Genomic DNA, 19425 nt, shown 5'->3' with positions numbered 1-19425 from the left:
TCCCACAGGAATTAACTATATGTAGAACATTGTATATAGAAAATTGAGATAATCTTTGGCAGAAAAATAATGTTTCATGTAATCAATCCTTGGAAGAGGAGTTTCCTTACTCAGCTACCTCCCTCTGTGAATACATAGGGTATTCATAGGAACAACATTATTTTTAGCCCAGCAATGACTGGTGGCACAGTGAAATTATTTGACTGTGTGAGCCAGCATGGCATATATTGAAAATAGTTTTAAAAGAAGCAAAAAGTGCCAAGAGCTAGGTTATTGTAATCTACCCTTCATCTGATAATAAAAATCCTGCCCAATATTTACTTTTTAACAATATAAAATCTTTCACAGAAAAACTTTAAAATGGTGAATGCAAGTATTTTAGGATTGTTGACATGTATTTATTTTTAAATTTCTGTTTTTCACTTGGAATAACTAATTTTTTATGATTAGGCAAAGGAAGTTATTAGCAACAGTTAAATATTATACATATATATATATTTAATATTGTATATGCAGATATGCAATGTATTTTAGAGAGTTTAAATATAATTGAGAATGTTAGCTCCCTGAAGTTGGAGGTCAGACTGAATTTTTCATGCCTGCCTAGGAGCAAACCATAACAGTTTGAAAGGCTAGATTTCAGAGTTGAAGTATAAAAGGGGAAGAAAAATTTAAAATGTGGTTTGATATTTTGGAACTTTTAAGAATGCTTATCTATTATGAATGTATGAATGTATGTATGTATGTATGTATGTATGGGTCTACCTATCTATCTACCTATCATCTACATCCTCTGTTCATTTGGATTCACCAGAGAGAGAAAATGGCCATCTCCATGATCATCTTGAGACAAAGCAAGAGGACGTATGGTAGTTGGTGTCTACCCTCCTCTACATCTAAATTTAATTGTGAAGTATGACTCTGAGTTGAAAGGGGGCTTAAATATTAATCTCTCTCTTTCTCTTTTTTTTGGCGAACAGAAAAATAGCAGAACTTATTTCCTTTCCTTTTCCTGAGGAAAAAAAATGTCCCTCTTGGGAGAGTATTATATTTTTAAAAAACTGCTTAAGCTTCCTTAAAACAAGGAACAAGTGAATTTTAAGCCCTGCCTTTTCTTTTTACGAACTTCATCTATAAGAGAAAGCCAGCATGGCATATATTGCTATTTGTGTTTGTCATTATGGTGTATGTTTTTTTATCATCACAATTTTTCTTTGCCTGAAAAATTGTTTCTGTAATTGTTCTGGAGAATCTTCCAGATTCTCACTTAGAAATGAGGTACAGTCAGTCAGGAGGTCATGATTTCAGTGGCTCATTACATTTTCTATTCTCTTTGAAGATTGTAGGGCAGGGGTCAGGCTTAGCTTGCCAGTCACTGAAAATTCCACATTCCACCTCCCTCTTTTTTTTGCAGTAAGCCATGCTGGGTGTCAATGATAACACGGGACACTTGATCAGATGCCTTGATCCCAGCACTGAGGACATCTCACCTGATGGCTGTTTTCTTTCTCATTATTCCATATTTGAAAATAGCCAAGCATTAAATTAGGCATCTATTTCCCCAGGTACAGATGTTTTTTCAATTCCCATCTCTAGTTTTAAAGTCATTAGGTACAAAAAAACAGATAAAATTGTAGTAATGTAAAATTTTGGGGGAAGGGGTAATAATTTATCCTTTCAGTAGGGAATCTGAAATTGTTAGTAAGGATGGTCTTTAGCCAAGGAGAGAACACATGGGAACACCAATATTACACACACACACACACACACACACACACACAAACTGATCATATTGGCATGCATTGGGGAAAAGGGTAAATGAGAGAGAATCTTTACAAAAATGAGAACTGAGAAGACAAAGCTCAGGTTTTCAAGTGGATGCATTTTGAAAGATATGTACTTGATGAGCATTCAGAACCCAGGCAGAAAAATGCCTGACAGAATGAGTATTTCCCGTCAACTTGGAGTTAAATTTTGAAATATGAACTGCAAAGTTCGATTATGTAAATCTCAAAGAGAATAAAAATTAGATTACTTAAATTTGTGAAATCTTTAGTACAATATTTGTCACATAGTAAGCACATATATGAGTCCTCTTTCATTATTTTTATCTCAGTTGGTTCTTGCACAATCCTATGAGATGGACGGTATTATTATTATTCTCCTTTCATGTGTTTTTCTGAAGGTTAAGTCACTTGGTTGAAGAAACTTCGTGTCTTATTTAAATACAGTTTTGGTGTGACTCTCTTTGAGAAGACCACCCTTCTGTGGTCACAGGGTAGGTTGCAACACAAACTGGTCCCCTCAGAAGCACGCTCCTTTGATTTTGAATTTTAAATGGTTATGAGAACTGTTGGACATTTTCGCATACTGCACCCTCAAGACAGTGACCTGAATTCCTGGTACATATCCTGGTTTCTGTGATTTCTGAGACTGGTCTCCGAGCTTTTATTTTAATTCTTGAGCTACCTCATACCTTTCTAATATATTCCATTGTTTCCATTTGGTCTTGCATTGCTGTCTGCTTGGGTGAGAAGGCTGGCAAGCACTGGAGAAACGGACAGTGCCTTGCTGCCAAGGTTGATTCTGCTGATTCCAAGCTTGTCCAGGAAAAGCTAATGTGGTAGAACTTTTTGTCTTGGGGAAGGGAAGATTTGAATGGCCCTGTACAGACCCAAGACTTGACTTCCCTAGTACAAGCTGACAAAGGTGGTCCAAAGCTTTTCATCCAATTATTTTGTGTCACTAGAGTAATGACTGCCTGTAGTGACTGTAGCATTCATTTGAGTGCCTGTTCATCTTGTAACTTTCTTTGTAAATTTTTATAAGATTGTCTGAAAATTCCATTTGTAAGTCTGATCTTTATTTCCTCTTATTGTGCCCAAATATTATTAAGAGAAGGGATCATGTCTTTTTTCTGCTCATCATGACCTGCCATTTTCTAGCTTTTCTATGTGTATCCAAAATTATTGCTGACTATTTCCTACCAGATTTAGTTGTCTTGTTTTCTTAGACACCTGCCTTTCGGCTCCATCCTCCACGTGTTTGCTCATGCTGTTTTCCTCCATTTGAAATGCTCTCCATCTTCCACTTCATCTTTCAAAATCCTACACCTTCAAGTCTCAAGTGGTCCTCTTTCCTTTTATAACAATCCATGTTGATTCCTCTCTGAATTTCCATTGTTCTTTACAATCAGCACCTCACAATATAGCAATTATTTCTACTTGCATGGTAAGATTCAGGTACACAGTGATTGTTTTACTCTAATATTTCATTATCAAAAGTTATAAACATAAAAAAGTTAAAGGAATTTCACAGTGTGAACCATCATATACCCACATAGATCCTACAATAAATATTTTGTTGTATTTGCTTTATCAGATATATATATCCTCCTACTCATGCCTCCATGCATCCATTCATCTATCTACCCATCATTTTACCTTATTTTTTTTTAATGACACATTGCAAAACAAGTTATAGAAATTGATGCACTTCACTCTTGGCACTTAAACATGTCTATCACTAACTAAAGCGAATATTTTTAATGGATCAACATATCTATACTCCATAGTACCCAGTAGAGTATTGGCCACATCCCAGAAAAATCAATTTATGCACACTGGGTTGAATTTCAGTATCCCTTTTAAATCCATTAGAAATTAAAGGTATGGAAGCCCAGATAAATAGTCTCTAGAACCTCAGGGGCATACAGAGATGAGTGTGTTTCATGGAGTTGCAGAAGAGACATACTTGTATGTAGCTTGCACTAGCCCAACTTGTGACCTGTCAAATATATCCTAGGGGAATGTTCAAACTTCCAGGAGGCAGTTGGCTGAGAGATCAGATGGGCCACCATGTGACTGACTGAAGTACTTACATGGGTGCTGCTATACTGTGTGCTTAAGAGGCATTAGAGGGTCAATCCAGTTTATCTAAAGATACACTGAAATGAGGTGATAAAATAGGCATAGGCTAAAAAGAGGGATTCACATGCAGCAATTTGTGGCAGCCTGGTCCTTTGTACCCAGCTGGGTGGAAATTCAACTCCTTTACAGAAGAGCACAAACCTCAAATAGACAATTTGGGCCGAGGAAGATGGATCGGCAAGGAAGCCGTCCTGAACATGTGCAGGTCGTGAGCTTTTGACATCGTATTAGGGGAAAGAAAGTTACAGTGCTTCTCAGATTTGGTAGAACCTTTTAAAACACGTTATAGAAGTCATTATTCACCCTGACTTTTTCCTATACCTGAGATATATTTGAATCTGTATCTGTATCCACATCATGTGTATTTAAGTCCATATACATCCCCTCGTTCTTCAACCTACAGGCTCCTTCTTGTCCATGTATCTCTGATCATCCTCTTTGGAAAGTCCTCCCCTGACTTTTAAAAAAAATTTAAATTCAAATAGCCAGCACATAGTGCATCATTAGTTTTATATGAAGTGTTCAATGATTCATCAGTTGTGTATAACATCCAGCGCTCATCATAACACACGCCCTCCTTCATGCTCACTCTTTCCTTTATACTCTCTTTGCTCTCTATTTCAACTGGGACCCAATACAATTACTAGCTATATATTTGCTTACTTACTTCTTACCTTGCTACCCTATGGTAAAACCAAATTTTCTCCTTCTCCTGTATAATTAGAAGCTGTCAGACTACCCGATACATAGTACACTCCTAATTAAAATTCACTGAATCATATATACTGAAAATACATGAATAGAGAAAAACATTTGTTCCAGTATTATTCTAAATGTCTTGTTGTGTTTGACTCTCACCCTGGCCCTCTTCCTTGTCCATTTCCCAATACTGCTATCTACCCTGGCCCCTTGATTTGAAGCTGCATTCACACTTGACTTTCTGGGCAGTGCCACAAGTTATAAAATCATCTACCCCGTCTCTGAAAACTCCCCTCCACTTAGCATGCTGTTCTCAGCTATGGTTTGGGAGAAAATTATATCTGATGAAAGAAATTGACCACAAGCTGTGAATGATTGAGAACCTCAGTTAATGTGTTAAATCTCCTGAGGATGTTTGTATTGTAAGAGTGGTAAACTCTGGCAGTGTGACTAAGCAACTTAAATAATTTCAGGCACTTTATGTGAAAAAAACCCAAGGATTTAGTTGACTAAATGTATAATCTGTATGGTCTGAAAATTGAGAAAAGCAAATTCCTTCTTCTTTGAGTGTATATGGATCACTTACACAGGGAATACTGACTTCCACTGTTTGTGACAGCTTATATAGTAGCTGGTATAATGAAGAATGCAGAGAATAATTAGGGTGGTGAGGCTTTCCCAAATCCTATCCGTTGAGGAGTGGGTTAGGGTATGGGAATATTTACTTTATAGCAAAAAAGAATTAGGGAAGATAAGTAAACTTGGTTAATTCATCTGAAAAATGTCTATTGAATATATTCAATATGCTAGCTCAAAATTAAGTTCTGGGGAATAATAGTGATTAAAAAATAGCCTGCTCACATAGAACTGAGATTCCATGGTTCAGGGAAAAGTTGAAGACAATTAAGTAGAAACGGGAATAGATTTATGGATTTATTCTCTCCCTTCCCTTCCTCCCTCCCTTCCATCCTGCATTCCTTCTTTCCTTCTTTTTCTTAAAAAGCACATAAGGGACCAATGCTCTGAGACTGCATGAAAGAATAGATCTACTTAATATAAATAAATCTCAAACATCTAGAGACTGCAAACCTGGAAGGAGATGCTTTCTAGGATGGCAAGTTCCCATTTTTTGTAATACTTAGTTAAATTGTCAAGATTCAAAGTGGTTGTGGATAAGAATACGTGAGACTTGCCCATAGATTCTCTAAGACCTATAATTCTTTGTTAGTCAAGATCACAAATTTTCACTTATAATGACCAGAGAAATGAGCATGATTGTTCTCATAAAAAGCAGTGCTTCAGGTAAGGCTTGGAAAAAAGAAGTCAATTGATTTGGACATCTTGATCCTTTCACAAAGGAAGGGGTGAAGTGTTCTGTGGGCTTGGCATAATGAATAAACAACTGGTAACTCTTTTCTTTATATGTAATAGGAAGTAAAACACAGATCACATAAAGAAGAAAGATAAGGTTGTAGTATGTCACCTATAAAAGTAGACAAACAGATGGGGGCAGGAGAAAGAGTGCCAAATGTGGACTCTAGTTTTAACTTTGCTATATTGCATTGAGTCATGTGGCTCCAAGAAAGTACATCTTCCTCTCTGGCATGGAGTTTCTTTGGCAGAAAAATCAGAGGTTGAACTATATTATCTTTAATGCAACTTTTAGGTCTCACATTTAAATGTTTTAGAAAGCATTAAAATATACTTTTTTAAAAAAATATACTTTTTGTAAGGATATTTAATTAACTATTTTCGACCACTAAGGTAAAATTTTAGAAATAAAATTGACATCTTTTCAATGATTCAATTAGAATTTTCCCATACAATCAAAATATGACTTTCCTGATTCCTGAATTTTGCAATAAATCCAGCAATGAAAACTCTTAATAAGCACTGTGACAACATATTTTGAACAACTCCCATGTAATATTCTAAAAGCAACTATTCTCTCAAATAAAAATTTACTGTAGTTCATATTTCTTTATCCTATTCTATGAATTGAATGTCTTACATACATTTCAACAAAACTGATGATTCTAGGGACAATGCATATCTAAGAGACTACAGTATTTTTGCTTGAGAAAAATCTGAAAAATCATATATTAATCTGTATAATTCTTTTAATTAGATATACTCATTTTAATATAATATCCCTCCTCTTATCAGACAGAAGAATATTGTGTTGAGCTTTTGTGCTTTTCAGGACCTAAAAAAATGTGTCTGTGATAGAATATAATTGACCTAAGAAGTTTTCAAGAATAAAAGTATCTTTTCTAAAAAGTTTTTGTAGACTACCTAATAATTACAGCCTAATGAATTTTAAGTAACAGAATGCCATAGCTTCTTCATAATAGCAAATACATTAAAATGTTGACTTGCAAAAACTAAGCAGTGTATAATTCATAGATGTCTTTAAAAACATCTTTAACTTTACCATACTTACATACTATGTAGGCTAAGTAAAAATAATTCTATCTACCCCTTTTGTTATATCTAGAATTGACAGATGGTATACTGATTCTATTTTTCTTTCAAGATAGCATCACAATTAAAGCATAATTTAAACTAAATTTTATTTTGTGAAATTCCCTGAGAGAAAATGGTAATTGCATAAGGCAAAATTGAAAAAAGAAAATAAAGTTTTAGACTTTTTTTTTATAATAATTGGTTGCATTTTCAACACTGTTATTTTCACTAATTTGATACAGCATATTTTAGAATTAAAAAGTTTGGGAGTTTTGGTGTGTGTTGTGCTCGACCTGGTACCTTTTCTTGTGAAGTGGCAGCTGAGAAGGTACTCGTCAAGGTGATCACCATGGCCTTGAAAAGCCCAAGGAAGGAGTCACCACTGAGGACAATGATCATATTAATTTGAAGGAGGAGGGGCAGGATGGTTCTGTGGTGCAGTTGAAGATTAAGAGGCACATGCCACTTAGTAAACTAATGAAAGCCTATTATGAATGACAGGGTTTGTCAATGAGGGAGATCAGGTTCTGATTGGATGGGCAGCCAATCAATGAAACAGACACACCTGCATAGCTGGAAATGGAGGATGAAGATGTAGTTGATGTGTTCCAGCAGCAGAGAGGAGGTGTCTACAAAAAGGGAAACTGCTCCTTTACTGCAGAACTCTGTTCCTCCAGACCAAGAAGACATTCTCAATAAGAAAACCTCAATTTATTTCTACCACATCCTGACTACTACAGTACAGTTTTCTCTGTTCTTTCGTTTTCCCCTTCCTCACTCCTTAATTGTACATAAAGTAACTCTGTGCATAAGTAAACTGCATTTTTTTTTAAACTAAATGGCCAATGGTATGTTTGGATCCACATCAAAAGGATATGGGATGGGGAAAAAAATACTGGTTCTTTGAAAATATCCCCTTTCTCCATTAGTGGCATACTCATTCAGTTTTTATCTTTATATTCCAGTAGGTTATTTTGCTCTCACTATTTAACAAAATAGAACAACATAAAAATCCTTATATACCTTTTTCAATTTGAGAATTTCAATGCTTTTCATTTATCATTATAAAACCAAGGACAACTTTATAATTTTTTTGTACATAGCAATCTGCCTTTAAATAAGGATCAATTACTCTAAAAGAAATGAATCCTAGATAGCTTTTACTTGAAGTCAAGCATCTTGTTGTTTAAATGAACTTATTATTAAAAAAAAAAAGTTAGGGAGTTTTTGATATGTCTTAAGGGTTTCATGAAATGTGCAAAGTATGAAACATTTTCCTTACATTTACTGACTGTAATATAATATGTGGTATAGTGGGTAATGATTAGAGTTAGACACTAGAATCAGACTTCCTGAGCAAAAACTGTGGTTTCAGTGCCTTCAGGCTGTGTACCTTATTGTCCTTTTTGGAATGAGTACCTCACTGGGTGGATAGGGCCTCACTGGGTGGATATTAGGAATAAATAATTAAATCTAGGGAAAGAGTTAAAAGTGTGGGTGCAAAGTAGTAACAGTTTAACTAGTGGTAGTTTTTTTATTATTAATACCATTTAAAGATTTTTTTAAAGAAAAAAATTAGAATCAATAACTTCTCTAATCTTTTTTTTTAGTATCTCATTTTATTTTATTTTATTTTATTTTATTTATAAACATATATTTTTATCCCCAGGGGTATAGGTCTGTGAATTGCCAGGTTTACACACTTCACAGCACTCACTAAAGCACATACCTTCCCCAATGTCCATAACCCCACCCCCCTTCTCCCAAGCCCCCTCCCCCCCAGCAACCCTTAGTTTGTTTTGTGAGATTAAGAGTCACTAATGGTTTGTCTCCCTCCCAATCCCATCTTGTTTCATTGATTCTTCTCCTACCCACTTAAGCCCCCATAATACCTTCTCTAATCTTGAAGGCCCTCTACTGATGCCACTACTTTTTATTTTTATTTTATTCTTTTTAAAGATTTTGTTTATTTGACAGAGATCACAAGTAGGCAGAGAGGAAGGCAGAGAGAGAGAGAGAGGGAAGCAGGCTCCCTGCTGAGCAGAGAGCCTGATGTGGGGCTCTATCCCAAAACCCTGAGATCATGACCCGAGCCGAAGGCAGAGGCTCAACCCACTGAGCTACCCAGGCACCCCTCAACCCTTTTTATTTTGCAACACAACTTCTGGAGTTCTCATTAGGCTTAAATCAATTTTCTAATTTCTTACATGAGCATTCATCACTTGTGTATTTGCTTATGCCAAATGCTGCTGCCTAAATAATCTAAGAAGGTAAGTTTTCATGGCCTTCATGCATTTAACTGATCTCCATTAGTAAAATTTCCACGATGAAGTCTATTTGGTTGTTTTTCTTCTACTTGTCCCATACTCAAGCCTTACATGTTTGTTTGGTTTTGGAGGTGAGGTAACCATCTACCCGAAAGGCTAGTAGAGAGTATCACAGGAATATCAAAGTGTATCACAAGAGCATGCTAGGAGTTGAGAGTAAGGAAGAGGATCAGTCTAGGCTAGCTTCTAGAGGAGTAGGCTTACAGGAAGGGTAGTGTACAGTTGCGAGAAATGAACAGAGAGCATTTCAGGGGAGAAACTGTAGCATTAGCTAAATAAATGTGGTAGGAAAAGGTAGGACTGTGTTTGGGACCATGGATTTAGTAGAATGGGACAGACCATGTTGGGTAATAGGAAGATAAAGATGTATAGGGAAGAAGACCTTGATTATAAGCCACATAATTTGGGCTTGAAAGACAGATGATGAGGGAGGGAGGGACTCCTTGTAGATGTTTTGATTTGTGATTCTCTCCTTTTAAGAGTATTAATTTAGGCAGGAAAATCTGAACAACAATGAGCAGTGTAGTATAGTGATTAAATATAAGAGATCTAGAATAAAACTGTCTAGGTGGGAATTCTGCTTCAGTTATGAGTTACATGACCTTAAATAAATTAGTTAATCACGTTAAGCCTCAGTTTACTCACCTCTTAAATAAGTATTAGAAGAGTAACTACCTCTTAAAGACATTGTGAAATTTAATGAGATTGTGTATAAAAGTATTTATCATAGTGCCTTTTGTGTAAGTGCAGAATAAATAGCAGAATTAACAGCTATAATTATATAGCTGTTAATGAGTGTGAATAAATGAATTAGACTGATATTATTATGCAGGTGAAGTGTCCAGTATGTCTTTGTAAATACAATCTTGTTTGTATCTGGTAAGTTTTGTCTATCTCACAATTATCTGGATAGTCTTCTCTTCTGCTGACATGCTAACAAATCTGCTTTTTGTAGTACAAACTTTTTTGTGCTTACTTCCTCATCTTACTCATTTGCTTCTTATACAATGTACCAAACACAGCCAGCTCCTGGTCCAAGCTTATCACTTTCCCATCTATGAAACTACAAAAGGATGAGCTTAACAAGCAAGGAATTTCTAAAGCATTTTCACCAAAGGGTGGTAGATTAATCACCTCACTGCCCAATTAACACTGGAAGGGCAGTGATTTTCAGAATAAGCCACTGGGAACATCTGCAACTTCACACAAAATATATATTTCTTGTCCCCAAAACTTCTTTAACAGATGTTAAGACATACTGGAATATATGCTGTGTGATCATATAGCTCTGTAAACAGCCTTTGTTTGGCATCTTTCCAAGTAACAGACAAATGGACAGTGTATAAACCATGAATGTAAAGGAGAAATGTTGGAAGAGGTGAAGCAATGGAGATTTTTATTTTCATTAAACATATTGTATCTTCCTCAAATTATATTCTTTGAACAATATCCATGATGGAAATTTAATAAATGTAAACTGATACATATGATATTTGAGACCTTATAGATTAGAAAATATGCTGCTAATAATAATCTAGAAAAATCTAGAGGAAAATTTCACAAGGAGAAGAAATATATGTGATGTCTTTGCTCTTTCTGTCCATTAAAAAAAAAAGTCAGCACATAAAATTCTACTGATAGGGCTGTGGAAAACTTTGGAGGACATCCAGAAAATAGTGCCTAAAATAACTGAATGCTTAGAGAACAAAACCATGAGGATGTAAGTTTACTTAATTGGAAAGAGAAATATCTGCAGAAAACTTCATTAAAATTTTTATGTGGTTCTTTTAATGAGATGCTATAAAATAAAAAAGCAGTGAGCAATTTTTCTGGTCCTAGGGCAGCAACAGAAGAAATGGACTTATATGGATGATAAACTATAATAATAATACTATTCATTGAGGGACACTTTATGCTTTCCAAAGAACTTTCATATAGATGACACTCATAGGAGCCTGTATAGCAAAAAAAAAAAAAAAAAAAAAAAAAAAAAGGGAGGTATAATTATAAAAAAAAAAAAAAAAAAAAAAAAAAAAAGGTGTGATTATCTTTAGGTTTCAAATAAAGGCTCAGACAAGTAAAGACTCCTTTGTAGTTATACAGAGAATGCTTTGCTTCCTCCCTTCCCTGTTTCCAGGTACCCTTTATGTGTCCTGTGCTTTCATTCTGAGTCATAATGAGCATATAAAGATCTACCCTTTTTCCCTAAACCAATTGGACAGTGGTCTATGGTTTAATGATAGGTTACAGAATAGCATTATTTGTGGCTATCTATGCCCATGCTGATACACATCTACAATATTGGCATTTGGGGTTTTGATGTGATTAGTATTGAGCTGCTCTTCCTAAGAGTCACTGCTTCTTTAGGTAACTCCTGACAAGATTGAATAGAACCATGTCATTAACATGGGGAAATCAGCCCTCTAGTTAGTTCGGTGGGAGTTAAACGGGTGTTGTGATATGTGTTCAGTTTATCTAAAAACATTAGTTTGCCTATGTGTTAAGTCAATCTGAAGAGTCTTGGACTTCATCAGCCATTAAGTGATGATGTAGCCATGAGTCTCACTAGCTGTAGTGGATGCTATGATATGCCATATCCTGGCCATGGGACAAAGGCCCAGGTCCCCTTGACTCAATTCAGGAAACTGAAAATCCCTACTCCACAGCTTCCCTTAGGGTCAGGTAAAGCCTCTGTTACAGCTGCTCTGTAATTCAACTCCCATGTCTTCTCAGTGCTGCTTCTCTCACTGACTAATGAAAGTTATTCCCAAGAGCACTCCCTAATAAGCTTCCAGCATGCAAGTCTCTACTGTCTTTTTCCAAAGAACCTGACCTAAAATACTAGTTATTAAGTCTCAGTGGCTGAGACATTCTTGCAGAGATGACGGTCCATTGTAGAGTCTCCATATTTTTAGGAATCCTCAGGACTGCTTGCACATGTGTGTCTAAGGATCAGCCTTGTTCATTGGTAATTTAAAAAAAAAAATTAAAAGATTTATTTATTTTAGGGAGGCAGGGATAGAGGGAGAGGGCGGGATAGTATCTTCAAGCAGACTCCCCAGAGCATGCTGCCCAACATAGGGCTCGATCCCAGGACCCTGAGATCATGAGCCAAAATAAAAATTCGGCCACTTAAGTGACTGAGCCACCCAGGTGCCCTGCTCATTGGTCATTTCTGTGCAAACAATCTAAATCTTTACTTTCTCTTGTTCTATGAATTCTTCACAAAGACTGTGCTAAGCTGGAATTGTGTTTCCATCATTTTATCTGAAGCTTATATACAAGAGGAGCTAGAATTTTCTTTTGGAACAGTCTCTACTACTGCACCCAGGTGCAGAAATGAGTGTCATTGCTAGTATGATGAAAGCAGGAGAATGCTTCTTTGCTATTTTATTCACTTGGGAGGTGGGAAGAGATTCTCAGTGCATGGTTGAGTTCATTCTAGTCCATCATATAGGACTGGAAATTTCTGCCCCTCAAATGATGGGAGATTTACTGAGGTGTATAGTAAGCTCCTATGTAAATTTTTATGGTATTTCCTACAGGGCTTTTTCCTGGAATCTCCTTTTTATCTTTGTAACATTGTTCTTGAGGGCGGATTGGTGTTCAAATATTACTATAAATTAGAATTAAGCCAACTGGTTCCAAGTTGAGAAGAAGGAGGGACCAGGAAAGAATGCTGTATCAAATACTGTAAAACAGGAATTTACTGTCTCTTGTGGTGGCATTAGAATGAATTATCTGAAGAAATATTAAAAGCCTTTCTTCTGTATTTATTGAGTTCAAACACTTTGGCTTAGTACCAGTATCTCTCTATGAAATTAGCTTCCAATTTTAAACATTTAGTATGTCTTCTGAAAAGTCTTAAACTATTCTTAAATGAATCTGTGTTAGGTAGAACAGAGTTCACAGATGTTAAATTGTAAAATAATTTATTTTACTATCTATCTTCTTTTTATTCAGTATGTTGATGAAGTCAAGGTGAATTTGTTGAGGAAGAAGCTTACATAGCTTCTTTTAGCTTAATTTAGAAAGTTAGGTGACTAGCCATTTTTTTAAATAAGTAAGATTGTCTATATTTTGAGTCCATTCTGTAAGAATTGTTCTAAAGAAGTTACTTAAGATAAATATGTTGTCAAGGATTGAAGCCTACCACTAAGAATAAGACTTGAAGAACTTTCAGACTGGAAAAAAACATGGGATTTAAATCTGTATTGTCAATTAACCACATATTTACTTAATAAAAAAATAATCCCTTGGCATTTTCTCATGAGTCTTATTTTTTAAACAAGTTAATTCCCTTTAACTGCCCTGTGTGGCAGAGTATTCTGTGACTTTATCAATTATTGTTTTTCTGACCTAATTCCTATATACTCAGTTTGCCCCTAAGTCTTCATTTGCTTTCTACTACTTTCTTATATAATCTTGTCGTAAAGATGATAGTTACATGCATTTTAGAATTACAGAGAGAAAAGGATTTTGGGATTGAAGTTCCTTTTTCTGTATACTCTGCCACCATACAAGAATAGTTCCAACTTTCTCAATAGTTTTGACAGTTGTAGAAATCTACCATTAACAAAAAAGGATGAAGAAAATATGAAGCTTTCTTCAGCATACATTCCTAATTCTCAAAAGAATTCTTTGGCTTTTGTTTTAGTTTATTGTGAATCTCTGCATTAGAAATCACAACATTTGATGTTCTGCTAAAGAGCTAAATATCGTTTCACCTCAAGCTTTATGTTCTCATTATCCAATTTCCATACAATTTTCCACATGAACCATGATGTTATTCAGTGCCATGATATCATTGCTTATCCTCTTCCAACTGCTGTCCCTCTGATAAATTTCTAATCTTTCTTCACCATCCAGTTTATTTTTCATGTTACAGATGTACTTGTCAACTGCTATATTCCTTTCTCTTCGGGAGAATCTTTGTGGTTGCTCTGAGCCCTTGAGGGTCAATCAGTTCTCTGGCTGTCTTGGCATCTCAGCACACCAGAAGATGAGGAGTTATAGACCTGAATCTTCACTTTTGTATCTTTGTTAAGAGACATTTCCTTTGGACAATTTGAACTGAACTGCACATATGAGGAGCACACATGTGATTACACAGTCAATCATTTGGAATTTTTTTTTATACCACTGATTGGTTGAGTCCATCCATAACTGACATATTATCCAGTGAACATATTGTATAGACTCAGCTTCACATTCAGATCACGATGTCTTTATTTATAGAGCTCTATTCTATTTCTGCCTCACTGAACACCAAACTGACACTTCTTGTTTCTCAAGATTTATGCAAATTTTAGACACAACCATACATGCTAGCAGAAGACTGTATCCAATAAACCTAAATAATACTAAAATTACCAACTCTTAGACCCACAGACCTCTGAAAGATTATCTTAAACTAAATTTATTTAATGAAAGAAATTTTGTTTTTATAGTGGCTTGTCCCAATTCAATATACAAATAAATTACATTATAATTTGCTGTCCAGCTAGTACTGGACGTGTTATGTATGATTAGTGTGTAATGTATGGATAAAGAAGCAATGTTTAGATATATGTATTTAGGTACAAGTCAATGTAATTATAAAGTATTATGCTATATTTCCCATATTTGGCTACAGTTTTCCTACATTTCCTCTAAGAAATACCAGATGGAAGTGTTGATGGAAAAGATACAGAAATTAATATTGAAGTGACGAAGTTTGACCTTTTTAAGAAGAAAAGCTTGCCAAACTTCCATATTGACATGGCAACGTTTTATGAATAAATCTAATATCTTATAGATTTAGCACAGTTCAAAAGTCACCATCTGTTTTAAGAAGTGAAGGTTCTTGCTATTACAGAGTTTCTGGGCACTAAGACTAAAGGCATGCAATCCATAGATTATATAATATTAAATACCAAGAATGTGTGAAAAACTTTCACATTTTAGAAAATCAGAGACATGAGACATTTTGAGTTACTCCCAAAATTAGAGCTTATAATACATGATGGGTATTCTTTCTTCTTATATAAACTTGGGTAGTCTCCTGATCATTCTCTGTATGGAGTTATAGGTGAATAGCTGGGCAACAAGTTGTAATACACAGAATTTACATGGGGAAAATGGCAAAGTGCTATAAGTCAATTTTGAGCAGAGTTGTCTGAAAGGCCTTTGGCAATACATGTACGTATTATAAGAAGTTATCATTTGTTCCTTTCTTATTTTTCATAAATTACTTACCACTAAATTTCTTCATTTGTTATAGTCAAGCAATCCTACTCAGAATTCTTTTTATTTCCCATCCTTTAAGGTTAATGCTAGCTTTGCATTATAGAAATTTATTTTCTATTTTCTTAATCAAACAGTTGTGGGAAATGTGTTAATTAAAAAATAAAGAGTAGTTTGCACAGATAGGTACTCACATTAGCACACAAACACACGCATATACATATACCTCTACCTATATGAGGTTTTTATCTCAGAGAAATTAGTAAGATCAAACAGGAGGTAAAAAGCAGTCCACTGACAAAACTCAGCAGCGTTTTTATCAGTTTATTTTGTTTATTGGACCAAATATCGTCAAGGTATTATGTCAAAAGTGCTTGCAATGGTTTTATCTGATGTTTGAGTTTGAGCAAGTTCTAAGGTTCTTACTGCCCAACTATTAGAAACCTACCAGCCTCTGTTCAATTGATCTTAAACCATGCATGCATTCCTTTACACTGACCAGTTACTCAAAAGCTGTTGATTGGGATGTGTAGTTCTGACACTCACCCAATTCTTGGTCAAAATTCATTTGGCATTGGCTATCTTAAGAGTTTGTTAACTATGAATCACTACATACTGGAATGTGCCTTAGATATACATGGATAATGCTACACCCCTGGATAAGTCTTTGAGAAACCTAAGGTAGAAGGAAGAATAGGTTGGTAGGTAGGTAAGGAGGGAAGGTAGAATAGGCTGTGTGGATTTAAAACATGCAGGTAATAACACAGTAAGTTACCTAGAGGAAACGACACAGGACTTCTTTACAGAACAAAATGCTGAATAAAGAGTCAGCTTTTATATAGGAGAGACACAAAAGGTGGCAGAAAAATTTAAACTTCAGAAACTTTAAAAAGTATATATATATGGTAAGACAATTTTTCTGAACTTTCCCAAAGGAGAATAACCCTTTTGAAAACTAAGACTCTCTCTATGTGATCCCTTTCAAAATTTGTTGAAATGAAAGACAAACTGTGCATGAGTATGAATTACAATCTATCTGTAGAGCTGTGATCTCTGCTCCATTTCATTTAAGAAGAACTTCTATCTTGATACTGAATTGACCTGTATCACTACAGGTGGTTTATTCAAGTTCGTTCTACTTCTGCCATCTATCTGCAGGTACAATGCAAATTTAGTAGGAGAAAATACTCTCATGTTTATTCTCAGTGGCTAAAAACAAAATAAAAATCAAAGTCATCTTTTATGTATTTACCTTAGAGCTCTACTAATTTTTGAAAATAAGTTCTTATCAATCATGCTATGGTATTTTGTCATCAGGGACCCTTAAATATAGAAGGAATTCCAACAACATTCATATAATTAAAAAGGACCTTGATTCACATACTTTTAAGGGACCAATTTGTTCTAAGTTTGCAATAACAGGTGTCCCATTTGAAAGAATTAGGATATCTAGAAAGAGCTGTACCCAAAGACCCTTTTAATGCTAACTTGTGCCCAGTTAAGAATGTTGAAGTAGGAGTGGAGCAGGAAAGATGAAGAGAGAAGGTGATTTAAACAACTGAGAGGGGATGGACAGGGATCACGCAGATAGGGACTGATAGGGATCAAGCAAAAGACAGTCACGGATCAAGGGACATACATAAAAACAGAAATCAGAAGTCTCAATGTGTGCGTCTTTTCCATTTTCCCTTCCCTCTGGCAGAAATCTTCTCTCATGTGGATTGTATTTCATCACTATAAATTTATAAGGGACTTTATATTCTCAATTATTCATTATTTTTCTATGTGCTAACACCTTCCACTCAACTAGTAAGTTCAATCCATAATTAAACATGCTCAAATCTCTTATCTTATATATCCACCTCTTGACTTCTCACTTACCTCTAGTTATGACCTTACTTCTTTATACTTCAACAGTAAAACTTATTGAAGAGTTACGAATATATACTTGTTATTCATATTTATTACATAAATTTAAATGATTTATATAATATATAATATAATACAGTCCTAGGTCAGTCTTTAATGTAACTTATTGTCACCTTAAGGTCTTGTGGGATGCTGCTTATAAGACAAAGCAGATTTGCATTTTTGTGTCAGTAGAGATATCTCTTTCTTGCTTTTTAAATTCTGAATAAACTTAATTGAAATATTTGGAAAGCCCTCAGTTTTTAGTTTTACTAGAAGTGTCAGTATTTTTTTGAAGGATGGTTTCAACCTCAGTCTGCCTAAGGCTCTGCATGGTTTGAGGACAGCCTACCTAGGTATTCATTACTTAAAGGCAAAGAATGAAATCATCCCTTTAAGAAAGTTTGATGAAAACAGAAATTACTTCATATGTGATCAAATGTGCCACTGTTAGTATGAAATGATTACACTGTATAAAACGATGGTGTTATCAGTCAAAATGGCTTTTAAATTGGTTTCTAGGTTATTCACCTTCTCATCTGGCTCTTTTTTTGTGACCAACTGCACCCTTTGTAAGAGAGATGATTAAAGTAAGAGTTAAGTCCGTGGCTCTGAAAATTTGCTTTGGCTGTACACAACTCTCTGTTCTAAAAGGGTTTGCCTAATTTATGAATAATAGTTTCATTGCCTTAGGGTAATTTCGTTGCCTTCTTGCCATAACCAACTGAACTGCCCAGCCCAGATACTCTCATTTCTTCATTTGTTCAAACATTTACTGAGCATCTTTCTGTCAGATGCCCTACAAATTGCATTAAAAATGAGTAAGATACTGTCCCTGCCTGGAAGGAGTTTCCATTTTCAGATTGGTGTCAATTTCCTTGATTTTATTTGCAGATTGATACAGACCCTGGGAAAGCTTATTTGATTTATATAACCTTCACAGGTTAGCCAAGATTCCTGCTAATCAGACTAAAGTATACAATTGTCATCTAACGTATAAACTCAGACACAAAATGTTATTTTTAACTGACACAGAGTAACTTTAGAGACCATTATCACTAGATTGCTGTACTGATGAAGAATTTTAAATTCTTGGCTGCTACATGTAAATTTTGTTCAGTAATGCCCTTGGGATGTGACCATCATATTTAGCCATTTCTCTCTTCTGAGACGTCCTAATTCTGAAGTATGAATTAAATTCAAGACTGCCTTCTAAAAGTTTATATGCCCTAGGAATAAATTTCCATTTAATATTCATTTTTCCTCTACTGGATTCTTTTTTTTTTTTTTTTTTTTTGGTGCAGAGTCAATGGCTACTACCCCCATCCCCTATTCTGAGCAGGTATTTTCACTCAGAAGATATTTTGTTAAATAAATGAACTTGATCTTAATTTCTTTTCCTTCCTTCCTTTCCTCCTTCTCCCCCTTCATCCTTCTTACCTTCCTCCCCCCTTCCTTCAAAATGGGGAGAGAGGCGGGGAGGGGCAGAGGGAGGAGAGAGAGAATCTTAAGCAGATTCCCTTCTAAGCTTGTAGCCCCATGCTGGGCTCTGTCTCACAACGTAGAGCTCTATCTCACCCCCCTGAGATCATGACCAGAGCCAAAATCGAGTCCCACGATGAAGCGACTGCACTACCCAGGCACCCCGAACTAGATCTTAATTTCAACTGAACCACATAAATCTTCAACCTATGTATTTGCTCCTTGATATTTTCAAAGAAATCAATTTATTTTGTATATAATTTGATTGGCATTGGGCAGTATCAAATTATACCTTAATTTAATTTGATGGAGTTAATACTCCATCAAACTGAAAAAAATTGGTTGGCAACAGAGAAAGACAATTATCAAATGATCTCCCTGATAGGAGG

At 35.3% G+C, this 19425-nt stretch overlaps 1 protein-coding gene and 1 pseudogene across 1 annotated transcript in view; one reads left to right on the top strand and one right to left on the bottom strand.

Annotated features, from left to right (window-relative positions):
- EYS (eyes shut homolog) overlaps positions 1-19425 on the bottom strand; it is a 1640601-nt gene that overhangs the window by 249495 nt on the left and 1371681 nt on the right.
- LOC132018488 (small ubiquitin-related modifier 2-like) lies at positions 5882-7793 on the top strand (annotated as a pseudogene).

This window comes from Mustela nigripes, chromosome 5 (genome assembly GCF_022355385.1).
Source record: "Mustela nigripes isolate SB6536 chromosome 5, MUSNIG.SB6536, whole genome shotgun sequence".
Lineage (NCBI taxonomy): Eukaryota > Metazoa > Chordata > Mammalia > Carnivora > Mustelidae > Mustela > Mustela nigripes.
The sequence above is the reverse complement of the archived record's forward strand: the minus strand, read 5'-3'. Positions and strand labels throughout refer to the sequence as shown.